Raw genomic sequence first — 11,350 nt, forward strand, 5'->3', positions numbered from 1 at the left:
TGCCAGAGGTAAGTCGGGTTCGAATCATTAGATTTGAGCCGTTTGGTTTCCACATTATAAATAGGCGTATCTAGATCAAGAACATACAGACCATTACTTAAATGTGCACTGCCATAATATACATCATTCATGTACATAGAACAACACTTGTTCTTTATAGTGAAACAAAATCCCTTCTTGTCCAAACAAGAAACAGATATTATGTTTCTACTAATAGCAGGTACATAATAACAGTCGTTAAGATCTAATACAAGCCCAGTAGGTAAAACTAGGTGATAAGTCCCTACAGTTAATGTAGCAACTCTTGCTCCATTTCCAACTCGTAGGTCCACCTCGCCCTTTGTCAACGATCTACTGTCCTTTAGGTCCTGCATATTTCCACAAATATGAGCACCACATCCGGTATCTAATACCCAAGATGTAGAAGTAGTAGATACATTAATCTCTATAACATGGATACCTGAAGTGGAAGTCTCACTTCCCTTCTTCTTCTTCAACTCTTCCAGGTATATCTTACAATTCCGCTTCCAATGTCCAGTGTTGCCACAATGGAAGCAGTAATCATTCTTCGCCACCTTGGCTTTAGGCTTCAACGCACCCAAGTCAAAATTGGATGCACCTTTAGCCTTCTTGCCTTTACTCTTGCTCTTGCCCTTTCTTTTGGTCCCTTGGACCATTAGAACGGATGTCCCCTTGCTGATATCATGCTCAGCTGTTCTCAACATGCTAAGCAGTTCAGGCAATGGTTTATTGTAGTCATTCATATTATAGCTCATAATGAACTGACTATAACTGCTGGGCAGCGACTGTAGGACTAAATCTGTGGCCAACTCTTGACCAAGAGGAAATCCCAGTCTTCCCAGAGTCTCAACGTACCCAATCATCTTGAGTACATGAAGACCCACCGGGCTACCCTCAGTCAACCTTGCCTGAAAAAGTGCTTTAGAGATCTCGAATCTCTCATGTCGGGCCTGCTCTTGATAGAGGTGCCTGAGATGCACGATCATATCGTACGCCTTCATGTTCTCGTGTTGCTTCTGAAGCTCCGAGTCCATGGTGACTAACATGAGACATCCGACGTTTACGGCATCATCATGATGCTTACTATAAGCATCTTTCTCAGCTGGGGGGCATCGTCAGGCGGTGGCGCAAGAAGAGGTTGCTCTAAGACATATAGCTTCTTTTCTTGGGTGAGAACAATTCTCAAGTTTCGATACCAACCAAGGAAATTATTCCCTGATAGTTTGTCCTTATCAAGGACGGATCGCAAACAGAAAGTACTAGAAGTGCTCCCTGCCATGGTAACTACCATAGAAATATACAAAATAAGTATTATGACACAACAATATTTAATGAGGACTTTATAAATATTGCTCCCACTATTTATATCAAATCAATGACCCTCAACATTGATTCAGAGAATATCATTCTCATAGTAGCTCAAGATCCATATCTCACCAAGCTCTGAGTCAGCGAGGGCTGATTCACCAAGAATTGGCTATTTAGGTAGGGAACTCACTTTCCCAATTGCATCACATGCAACTCTTGATTAGTTGAGTGAGTAACTCCTTATTCAAATCTATCTTATAGATCGATGCCCAACTACATGCCTCTGAACTCCTAATCCTATTAGGCTTGCTCAGTTAAGTCCGACCCACTGGTAAACACAACGTCTTACTAGGATAGATAAGGGCATCCTGCGAAGGAAAGGTCTACACACTCATCGATCTTGGTCTTGACGAGCGTTACACGGTGGAAGGATATGGACTTAATATTTTGAGGGATTTGATTAACATTTAATCGATCTCACTATACACTATTATGTAACTATTACATAATAGTCCACACGTATAACTATTATACTAACACAACTAGGACATAGTCCATGTCTAACAGTCATGCACCGCAAATATAAAACATAATCATACCAGTACCAAGCATAAAATCATATTTTATGCTATTATCTACTCAGATTCTAACTAACTAGGCTCTGATACCAATTGCTAGTTCCACGAGGCACAACGGAAGCGAAAAAGGAACAGAAATTCAAAATTTCCTACCCGTGAAACTAATTCCAAGACCTACTAGAAGAATAAGAGTAAATAAAAGCGTACCTGGAATATTTAAAATTGTCGACCGAGCGTCCCACGCGTGACGCCTCTACCGGTATCCACACCGACTTTGTCGACGAGTCTTCGAAATCGGCGGTGCTAGCGGCCAACACTCGAAAGAAACACCGGTGCGACACCCGGAATTATTAAACTTAATTGGACTTAATGAGTTTAACAATTCAACTCAATAATCCCATTTTATATACATACATGTATATCATATATACACGTGCATATATGTTGTATGTTATCTATATCTAATATCTCAATACACTGCTATGTATATATAATGGCTTGGGGAAAGGATTTCAAGCCATTTGACCGGTGTGGGACAAAAAGGATTTAAGGATCCCAATTGTATCTTATATACATACACATATAGCCATATATATATATATATATATGTATTTGCATGCGTGCACAGACACATACAAACATATATATATTTATGTATATTACTTTTGTGGGCTATTGAATTTAATAAATCGAGTCTAATTAATCGACATATTTAATCTCATTAAATATCCGATTAATCGGTCGCACCTTAAATCGTATAATCTCTATTAGACGATTTTATTTGTTTCAAAATATCCCGTCGATTTAGTCGTCTTGTGTGACCCTGTAGGTTCCCAATTACGTTGACAGTAATATCGAAATCTCTATTTCAATATTACAAACAGTGAGCGGCATCTAGCAATGCATCACTATTACTCAAGTAATCGGAAAGTCAATTTCTCGACAAACCTTGTGACCTATGCTACCGTGTAATATAATCCCTTTGTCCTCTATATCTCTATTGAGCCCAAGGCATGGTCGATGACATCCTTGTATGGCTCAATATCTCTTTTTCTTGGTTTACCGGGTAAGTCTATCAGAACAAATGAGCTCGATATCATTATATCGACTCATTTGGGTATGCATACACTTTTAGACTTAACCACCAAGTGGCCGTGAGATATCGCTCCCGTTTCGTAGGAGGAACAAATCCTATCTTGGTCACTCACATTCTTTTCCATGCTTTGTGGCATACCCAATAACTATCTTTATAACCAGCCTGTTACGGTGGCGTTTGACAGTATCAAAATATACGACATTACACGTAGGAATCCATGGTGACCTCAAGTCAAAGGACCATTACACTATAGTCACTTTGAGATATGCTAATGACAGTCACGTAACAACCCATGTAGCAATCTCATGGCGGATCAGTCCAATACACATTACTCTTAATGTATACATGTGATGTGATTTGATATCTCCATATCCATGACCTGTGAGACTTGGTCATCAATCAACACCCACAATAGTCTAACCGTATTATCGTTGTCCTAATTAACGATAATACTTTGACTATGGACATTTAGGAATAATGTTCGGTAATTATAGGATCTCACAATCAAGTCACACTTGATGCCTATTGAACATACTATTCCAAGGACATTATTGTATAAAATCATATTTAACGCAATCTACACAATAACAGATATGCCTCGTAATATAATGAAATACATGTTATATTACAGAACTGATGATAGATTGCCTCTAGGGCATACACCAATTCCCAACAGCCTCGATTCCCTCTTTTCTCCAACGAGCTTGACCTGAGCCCTTGAACGTCCTATCTATACAGTTGTACCCCGAGTATCTTCTCGAGATACTCCGATATCATGTAACTTTGTAAAGTTTTTCTGTTTTAGGCTAGACGTTATACATTTCCCAACTAGGTCCCATATTTCTAGGGATTTACCTCGATGTATATATTTCTATAAGCCTGTCTTCTCTAATGAATGATAGCACTGCAGAATTACTGCAGATTCTATTCTGCAACTTTGATTCCATACCAATTTCGTCAATGGTTTCTTTTCGATTTCTTCATGGTGTAGCAGACCACCTCCAAACCATAATCTCGGTGGCACCCTCTCTCCCTACTTGTCCCCTAGTGTGTTCTCGACAGAGATGAGAGAGATAGAGAGATACCCTGAGGATAGTGTCCATTGAAGAACAAAGGAGTTTCATCATCTTCTACGACTTTCTTTTTCCACTCAACTCTGTTTCTGTAACATTGCACTCTCACATGTATTTACACACACAAATACATATATATCACTGATACACGAACATAGAGATACAAGACCCTTCTTGGGGAAGTTATTTGAGGTTTTGGCTCAAATTTGCTTTTGTGACCATTTATAGACACACACACAAAGATACACAAAGTGTAATTTTCATGGTAGGACCATTGATTTAGAGAATTGTCAAAGGGGCTATCTTTTTTGCTTTTGTGAGCAAGAAAAAGCAAGAAAGAGTCGGTTCAAGCTCATAGCCGTCGCCACAGAAGGATAAAAATTGGTGCAAAGACCCTTCGACTAGATCCGAGCAGACCGAAGAAGCCATGCCGACACAGGGGGCACACCTGATGTATGGTATGGGATTTGGGGTGGCCTTGACCGCGCTCTCTAAGGGCCGCTTCAGCCCACACCACACCCTCCTTACACCATCAATACCTTCTTTGGCCCCAACATGGCGTCCTTCTCCGAGCTCAAGCTGGAGCTTTGGGAAGACGATCATCAAAGTCTTTCCCCTTGCCCGAAAGCTCGTTGCTCGGGTAGAAGCCCGTTCCTTGCCCGGATGCTCGAAAATGGGTAGAAGGATAGGTGCCGAATGATTGACAGTTGCGAGGAATTAAAGGTGCATGGTATTGAAAGTGCTAGAAAGGGAGATACTGAAGGTGCGATAATATAAGTGCAACGAAAATAAAGTACTAGATAGAAAAGATAGAAAAATTGTAGTGAGATTGATAGTTGTGCCAAAGGGAGATTACAATGAACTCCGAATCACATATTTGTAGGCATTTACATGAAAGCCTAGAAAATCTCTCTGAATGGATGCCCCTATAATTACGAGATATCGAGACATTGTTCAAATATGAAATTGCCTACCTAGCATACCTAGAAATAAAATAACAAAAAGTAATAGACTTATTTATCATCTAAGCTCGAAGATTCCGAGAACATCACGTGTTTGCTCACTAAGAATAATAGGCTACCAAGGAATATAAATCTCCACCGTCTTTGTTGAAAATTAGCACGTCCATGCATATTCATATGTCCATGCGTATATCTTCCATCATGGCTCACCTTGCTGGACTTTTTTCAATTGAGCCTCTCCTTCTAATTGGGCTAAACATATGAAGTATTGGGCCTCTTTCTTCACTAAAGCCTTTAATTAACCCAGCCTAGCCCACCATAATTGTAGTATTCTTTTCCAAATCCAACCAATATTTCTCCAAAACTCGGGAAAATCATCGAGATACTACATACACATCACGACTTGACTATTTTCATATATTAGAGAAAGTGGGTGTAAACACTGTCTGTCCTCACGTGTTGATGTTTGACCCCATTTAAGTGGCTAGAAGCAATGGATCAATAGAAAGCAGAAGATTGCCGGCCAGATGGGTGCTCATAGAATGTCAGTTTCTGATCATATGGATTACGATATACCAATAATAAATCCGACAACTTCGTCATTGATGACGACGGGGTGCTCGACCCCTCCAACAGCAATAGCCGACATCGCGGTAATATTGTCGACAAGAAGTAGCAACACAGGAACAACACTCGTCCTTATCAATTCTATCAAAGAGCTTGGAATATCAACACCATGAAAGCAGAGCATGGAATGAGTCAAAATTCTATGGGAGGGACCATCAATGACCTCTTCACCGCATAAAGGTTTTGACGACGATGACAAGGGGAGGCATTATTCCAGAGGGTGTTTCATCCAAGGATCCATCGATATCATATTCAGGGATGCGATAGGAAGCGTCCCTCAAAATTTCGAAGATCTCCCCATTGGACCTACAATTGTCAATGGAATATGACTTCATAATTGATAAGTGCATGGGATCAGTTTTTGTTTTGCAGATTATTGAAGAATGAGGACTCCCAGGATGCTGAGAGGATTCATCTAAGAGGATGCAACAACGGCTATTGAGCACTCCGATCAACCTCCAAATTCAAAGTGGCTTGGCCACATTTACAGTGATGCTCATTAGAAAAGCGCCATCGCCCACTTGTTGTGCTTGGATTTCTCGATGTGGTAATGGCTCTTGTGATCTCTCTAACCGGTGCGTTCCTTCCAATCTCTTTCTTAAAATATGTTATGAAAAAGAAATTTGTTTTTTATTTGACGGAAGTTTATTATTGGTGAGATCACAAAGCCATGCATATAAGCCAATTGCATGGAATTATCTATTCACTTTAAGCAGCAAATCAAGTCCACGGAAAACAGGGCAAACTAGAAAAGAAAAAAAAAATCTCTAATGAAATATTATTTGTGTGGAGTATATATCTTGTCCTTAATAACTAAATGATGAAATGAGAATATCATCGCTCATGAACTAGTGGTTCACATTGCTTCTACTTCTATACGATTGTTATTCCAATTCGAAAAATATGAGACCTTTGTATAAAGGGAGGGCAAAGAAAGAGATAGAAGCCCTTCTCGTCGGAATTAAGGAAATAGCGATCAACGAGATTACGTCAATAGATATCACCGTGTGTTGGGAAAAATCCATGGGCTTACTTGAGACTCGGGCCCATCCGCAACCCAAAAGCTTAAGCCAATGGGTTGCTAGACCATTATCTCTTATAAACCTATGGATTTCCTCTCAATTTTTCCATGTGGGATTACTTCCATCACCCGCCCTCATCATTCTCCATATAGGAGAGAAACCGGCCCAACAATTCCCCCCCATTCTCGACTATATGGAGGACTTCGAGCCGGGTTTTTTTTTACTTCCGAACTCGGATACCAATTGTTAGGCCCTTACCATTCTCCATATAGGAGAGAAAACCGGCCCAACAATTCCCCCCCATTCTCGACTATATGGAGGACTTCGAGCCGGCCTTTTTACTTCCGGACTCGGATACCAATTGTTAGGTCACGGCCCAACAATTCCCCCCATTCTGGACTATATGGAGGACTTCGAGCCGGGCTTTTTACTTCCGAACTCGGATACCAATTGTTAGGCCATTCACTAGCCACGAGTTCCACACTCGGGCCTTGGCGCGGTGTGGGTTTCCACGCATAGCGTGTGCACTTCTCCAGGATCGTTACCTTGGACTTTGATACCACTGTTGGGAAAAATCCATGGGCTTACTTGAGACTCGGGCCCATCCGCAACTCAAAAGCTTAAGCCAATGGGTTGCTAGACCATTATCTCTTATAAACCTATGGATTTCCTCTCAATTTTTCCATGTGGGATTACTTCCATCACCCGCCCTCATCATTCTCCATATAGGAGAGAAACCGGCCCAACACCGTGGTTATGGAAATGAAGATCAGCGAGGCTATGGAAACTACGGTGAAAGGAGTCGTGGGAAAGGTAACTGGCGAGACAGGTGGAGAACCCTACAATCGCCTGATCGCTGGCCTAAGTTTCATTAGAGGCGATTACCGTTAAGTGATCTCCCATTCGAGACATCATGAAACAAGACCCTCCATTGGAGGCGGTTACCATTAAGCGATCTCCCATTGGACACACAACAAATCAAGACCTCCCATTGGAGGCGATTATCATTAAGTGATCTTCCATTGGAGACACCATGAAGCAAGACCTTCCCTTGGAGGCGGTTACCATTAAGTAATCTCCCATAGGAGACACAACAATACGAGACTTCCCATTGAAAGCGGTTACCATTAATAAGTGATCTCCTACCGAAGACCCAACAGAACAAGACCTCCTACTAGAGGCATTACCATTAAGTGATTTCCCATTTGAGACAATACCATTTAAGCGATCTTCCCGGAGTAGACAACCCAAAACAAAGACTTCCCAATGGAGGCAGGGAAAGCAAAGAACTCCCAAAGGGGGCTAAGGAAAAAAATTAAGACGTCTGAAAGGATGCAATCATGAGCAAAGGCCGAGATTAGTGATCTTGCAGAAAATGAAGATTTCCCAAAGAAGGCAAACTCAATTAAGCAAGAACTACGTAAGCGACCTCAAGGAGGAAAACGTAGGATCTCTTATTGGAGACAATCTCTAAAATTGAAATATCAAAGACCTCTTATTGGAGGCGATCTCTGAAACCAACGATATTAAGACCTCTAGTTAGAGGCAATCTTTGAAATTTTAAATATTAAACCTCTCAATAGAGGCAATCTCAAAAGAAAATTAAATATCAAAGACCTCTCATTAGAGGCAATCCCTAAAACTAATGTTATTAAAGACCTCTCATTACAGGCAATCTCAGAAGAAATTAAAATATCAAAGCCCTCTCTTTAGAGACAATCTGTAAACTTAGTGTTATTAAAGACCTCTCACTATAGGCAATCTCTGAAGAAATTTCAATATCAAAGATCTTATTGAAGGCAATCTCTAAAACCATACGCTTAAAAACCTCTCATTAGAGGCAATCTTTATAGCTTAGATATCAAAGATCTCTTGTTAAAGGTAGTCTCCTAAAATTAGATATTATGGACTGCTTCCTGGAGGCATTTCTTCTACAGTTTATTGCCACATAATGAAATCAATAATGCAGAAACCTCGATGAGAGGTATGACAAAGATCCCCAGGGGCATCGGCGAGCTGGCGCCATTGCGCTAAGGTCTCGCAGAATGAAACAATTTAAGACCCCATAGGGGGCAACCGCGAGCGAGCGCCACCTCGCGAGAAATTCAAAAATCTCACCCTATATCCGTAATGTCGACGCAACACATGAAAGACAACGAATCAAAATTTGAAGGATGGTAATTGAACCTCGCGCTTTCACTGAAAGCTCGGGCTTGAGGGCAAATGATGGGCCTAGAGACAAGGGCCCCTAAATCAAGCCAATAAAAGACCTGACCTAAAACTAATATATATGACCTCATAATCTAATAGCAGGTACAGCCACACAGTGTCTCTTCAAATTCAAATTCAAACCCCTTCGCAGGTAACTGTCAACGGTTATAATAAGATTATATAATATACTCCAGGTATATAACTTTTCAGGGGATTCATTCATTCATTCTTACGACCAATACTCATTTAAGCATCAGAGAGGGAAAATGAGATTCTCTACCGATATTGCCCTTCTTGCAAGTTATGCTAGCATGGAGTTTGAAGAGGTGTCTTCGTCAACTAGATTAGATGCTCATCCCTTCAAGAGGATGTCAGGCACGCCCATTTCCGAACATCACAACCAAATACCTAAGAGAGATCCACAGTTTTTCTTCGGGCTTTTTTTCTCCCAATTTTCGGGCTTTTTTCTCTTAATTGAACAAAATCTCAAAAATGGTTAAGTTTGGAGTGCTTAAGCTCTTTGGTAACATTAAAGAACTCAAGAACGCGAAACCACTGGTCCCATCTTTTAAGCCTATGAACCGCCACGGTTTGTGGTATGAGCTCATGTGAACACCTCCCATTCATTCCTGGGTAGTCGTACATACCCGGCTTCTCTGTGTGTCGGTGCCTTGCCTTGCCTCCCAGATTCAACCACCCCCCACTAACTTGTCCTCTGGGCCGTGTTGATCATTCATCGGAATCTCCGATTTCCTATCCACTCGATGATGTCCCATGACAATACGAAACCCATTCCTGACATGTATTCCACGTAAGGGTTCATACTTGGACATGGGATCACAAATCCATAGTACAAGTCCCATCGAGACAGGGGCTCCAGCGAGGCAGCTAACGGCTCAATGCGGAGGAAGACATCATCATCAGCCTTCATGACGTAATCATAGTGCCTGGGGAGGATGTGGGGGAGTGAGGAGAAGTAGGTGTAGGTCTTCCCGGAGTTCATGTTTTCGGTGCAGTTAAGGATGATAATGTCGTTGAAACGTAAGATCTCTAAGGCCACGAGTGTCTTCTGCTCAGGTTTGGTGAGGTTGCAGAAGACAACTTAACGTCAATTTCCGCCAATGGAGAGGACTGTATTCCATAAATGAGACGAAGGAAGTGGCGGCGATCATAACTATCAGGGCGCATTAAGATACCTATCAGGAGGCGGAATCGAGCATGGGCTTGGTCAGATGTCGTGTTTAGTTTGATGTTACATTCGGATGCCGACCCAGCTAGGTATGGTGATTTAATTCGGATCGTGAAGAGGATGAAGGAGATGAAGAAGGTGAGGAAGAGGGCAAGAGAGTTGAAAGAAATAAGAATTAGGCACCTTGGATGCATTGTTGGACCTAACAGTTGTGTTTTGTAGCAATTAGAACTCAGGAAGAGTACTGCCACAGGAAATTAAACAATTTGATTTTCAAGATTGAGATATTTATATTTTATTGGCAGGTTTGAGTTAGAAATTTTCAATAATTATCAGGAAAAAACCAACTGACACTTCGGTTAAATATTTGTATACACACAATCCACCTTCAAAGAAAATCACATCATTCTTGTGAATTACAAAACTTTTTTTTTAATACAAATGAGACTAAAAAGAGATAAACTGGTGAGGAAAAATGTTATAGGGACAGGGGAAGTCCTACTGATAAGAATCGAATCAAGCACCTCTTAGTCTAAAGTTGAGAGTAATGTCATTGCAGACGACATTTCTCTCGATAATAAAACCTTTTTAATAACAAGAAATGGACAATCAATTGAAAAAGACTAAAAAGAGATATTATTGTGTCTATAGTAAAAATGAAAAAATTTTGATGACTTTATCTCATCGCATAGCAGGAGGAAGCAGTGCACCAATAAAATTACACCGAGTGAGTGAATGGATTTGTTTAACGTGTATGAATTGCGGGCAATTAATTTATATTACGAATTATTTCTATTGAATGTTCCGTGCCCCATTGTTGTAGAAAATGGCCGTTTAAAATTTTCCGCACCTCGGAATTGAACTGTCACTCGACACTGATATATGAGAAATCAAATTTCGAAACTTTGAAAAGGATTCAATTTTTTTTCCTTTTTTCTTTTTTGGGTGAAAAAAAAGTTTCAATATGTATTAATTAGCAGTCAGGGGTGTATTTATATGCACAATTTTTCCTCAGTTAGTCGACATGCTCTTTTCCTGAGCATTTATTGGGCGAATGTGGCATCAATATCACCAATAAATTTTTCATGCTTTTCTTGATTCATCGGGGCCATCGAAATGTTTTACACGTGAAGAGATAGAGAGAGGGAGGGAGGGAGAGAGAGGGAGTAATGTTTAGTTTAATTAAGACTTTGCATGCATGAGAGTGGAGGTAGATCTGTTAATATTACATGGAAGACTCATCACATGTTTCGTACAAGCTAG

At 40.7% G+C, this 11,350-nt stretch overlaps 1 pseudogene; it reads right to left on the bottom strand.

The window, feature by feature from the left end:
- Positions 1-9,382: 9,382 nt before the first annotated feature.
- Positions 9,383-10,281, bottom strand: LOC116209071 (annotated as a pseudogene).
- Positions 10,282-11,350: the final 1,069 nt, after the last annotated feature.

The sequence above is a fragment of the Punica granatum genome, chromosome 5, assembly GCF_007655135.1.
Source record: "Punica granatum isolate Tunisia-2019 chromosome 5, ASM765513v2, whole genome shotgun sequence".
In the NCBI taxonomy this organism is placed as follows: domain Eukaryota; kingdom Viridiplantae; phylum Streptophyta; class Magnoliopsida; order Myrtales; family Lythraceae; genus Punica; species Punica granatum.